The sequence below is a fragment of the Bison bison genome, unplaced genomic scaffold (genome assembly GCF_000754665.1).
Source record: "Bison bison bison isolate TAMUID 2011002044 unplaced genomic scaffold, Bison_UMD1.0 scf7180017858123, whole genome shotgun sequence".
Classification (NCBI taxonomy): Eukaryota; Metazoa; Chordata; class Mammalia; order Artiodactyla; family Bovidae; genus Bison; species Bison bison.
In genome coordinates, this window is record NW_011488696.1 from 530 (window position 1) to 3146 (window position 2617).

At 38.5% G+C, this 2617-nt stretch overlaps 1 pseudogene; it reads left to right on the plus strand.

Moving 5' to 3' along the window:
• Positions 1–883: 883 nt before the first annotated feature.
• LOC105004700 lies at positions 884–1799 on the plus strand (annotated as a pseudogene).
• Positions 1800–2617: the final 818 nt, after the last annotated feature.

The window sequence follows — 2617 nt, forward strand, 5'->3', positions numbered from 1 at the left end:
ATTTAACTGTAGAAGAAAACTCATTTAACATATAATTTGATGAGACAGGCACTGTCATTCTCATACTAATGATGATGAAACTTAAACTTAGTGATTACTTGGCCTGCCTAAAGAATTGCAACTGCTCCAAGCATCCAGTATCGTGCATCGAACCTGGACCCAGAGGGATGGTATGGGGAGGGAGGAGGGAGGAGGGTTCAGGATGGGGAACACATGTATACCTGTGGCGGATTCATTTTGATATTTGGCAAAACTAATACAATTATGTAAAGTTTAAAAATAAAATAAAACTTAAAAAAAAAAAAGAATTGCAACTGCTGAGCAGTAGAGTTAGGATTCAGTTGCTAATTCTGTTACTGATTCAGTAACTAATTCTGAATATTTTCTCTTTCTATTTTACAAGCAACTCTTAGAAGTTCCTTTGTTCTTCAGAGGCAAAGTTGCTTCTCAGTGTATGAGAGATAAAGTACTTTGACTCATCTAACTAGGCAAGGTTTCGACTGAAATAGAAATACCTTAATTTGTTGTGCAAGTAAAAAAATACTGCAAAATGGAACAGAAGTGAGTTACTCAGAGTTTGCTATATGCAAGGTGATTAACCATGATCATTCACATTGGTGAAAGATGAGAGAGTAAATGAAAGTAAGAGGTTCAGAGGTTAGAATTCACCCACTGGTTTGATGCTGTCATCTAATGTGGAAAATGATAGCTTTAAGGAATAGAAGCATCCAGTTATCATTTCAACTGGAAATACGTACATTTTCTGTGCTTACTGTTCATATGCCTAGGGGTTACAAGGATGCCCAAGTGGATTTAGAATTAATTCTAATTAATTACTGATTACTTTAGCCATTTTCATATTTATTTTTTTCTGACTCTTCAGGTTATTATAAACATCAGTACCCTGTCAAAATCCCAACCTCCAGGAACCCTGCAGAGAATGGAGGTGGAGAACAGCACTGTGAAGTCACAGTTCTCTTGGGATTCAGTGACCACCCAGAACTGCAGAGTGCTCTTTTTGCTGTTTTTCTGTCATCTACTCGGTTACCCTGATGGGCAACCTTGGGATGATTTTATTAATCACAGCCAGTCCCCCTTTGCACACCCCTATGTACTTTTTTCTCTGCATCTTGTCTTTCATAGACGCCTGCTGCTCTTCAGTCATTGCCCCCAAATTACTTGTGGACTTAGTTTCTGATGAGAAGACCATTTCTTACAATGGCTGTGCTGCACAGTTATATTTCTTCTGCTGTTCGGTGGACACAGAGTCTTTTCTCTTGACTGTCATGGCTTATGACCGGTATATAGCCATCTGCAACCCCCTGCTTTACACGGTTATTATGTCCAAGAGGATTTGCTGCCAGCTTGCAATTGGAGCGTTTCTGGGAGGCACCATGAGCTCAATCGTCCACACCACTAATACCTTTCACCTGTCTTTCTGCTCCAATGAAATTAACCATTTCTTTTGTGACACCTCCCCTCTCTTCTCTCTGTCCTGCACTGACACTTACATCCATGACGTTGTACTGGTGGTCTTCGCTAGTTTAGTGGAAGCCCGCTGCCTTCTAACAGTTCTCCTCTCCTATATCCTCATCATAGCAGCCATTCTTAAAACAGGTTCTGCCGAGGGAAGAAGAAAAGGATTCTCCACTTGTGCATCCTATCTGACCGTGGTCTCTATCTACCATGGTACCCTGATCTTCATTTATTTGTGCCCTGGCACTGGCCATGCAATGGCTATTGATAAAGTGACCTCTGTGTTCTACACCTACGTTAAATCCCTGAATTTACAGCCTTAGGAACAAATATGCAAAAAATGCCTTCAGGAAAATGATTAGCAGAAAATTTCTTTCTTAAGAAACGATAAAACTGAGACTGACAGCTTTTCTACCCTGTTTCTTGACCTTTGTTCTTTAAATCTCTAAAGATTCTGAGAGCTGAAGCTCTAGTACTTTGACATCAGTTCCTATAACCCACCAGTACAACCTTCTGAATGTTTCCCATTATTTTCAATTGTGCCTAAATTGATTGTAGGGAGCAGGCCTTAATGATCTTAATCTTCTCTCCAAACTAAGGAAGAGTAGCAATAGGGTCTCTCTGCTGTTTTGCACAAAAGGTCTTTTTTACATCTCTTTTCTCTGTTCCTGAGAGGCCCTAATGAGGTATCGTGAGAAGAGCAACTGCTCTATCCATGTCAGTTAAACTTACTTCCCTAAAGGCTCCATTTTTTTTTTAAACAGTAGGCTTAATAGACATGCTCAGTCAGGAGAGAGTGTTACTGTACCAAATTAGTTTTGTTTATACCCTTTTTATGTACTTGCATCACCCTGTAAATATTCCATCATAACACATAGAAGTAAGTAGTAAATAAATAAATAAGAACAAATAAGAAACCTCCCTCCATGTCTAAATATTCCATAAAAGCATGACACTTACTTTCCTGTTCACCATTTTTTCTACTATGCCACTTACAGCGTTTGACCTGAGAATTCAATTCAAAAATACTTATTGAACAACAAATGAATAAGTATAGCCAGAACAATTAATATAAAATTGAATCTTTGTAAATTAATCAAAAAATTTCTCTTTTCTTTGATTTTATCCTACCATGTTCACT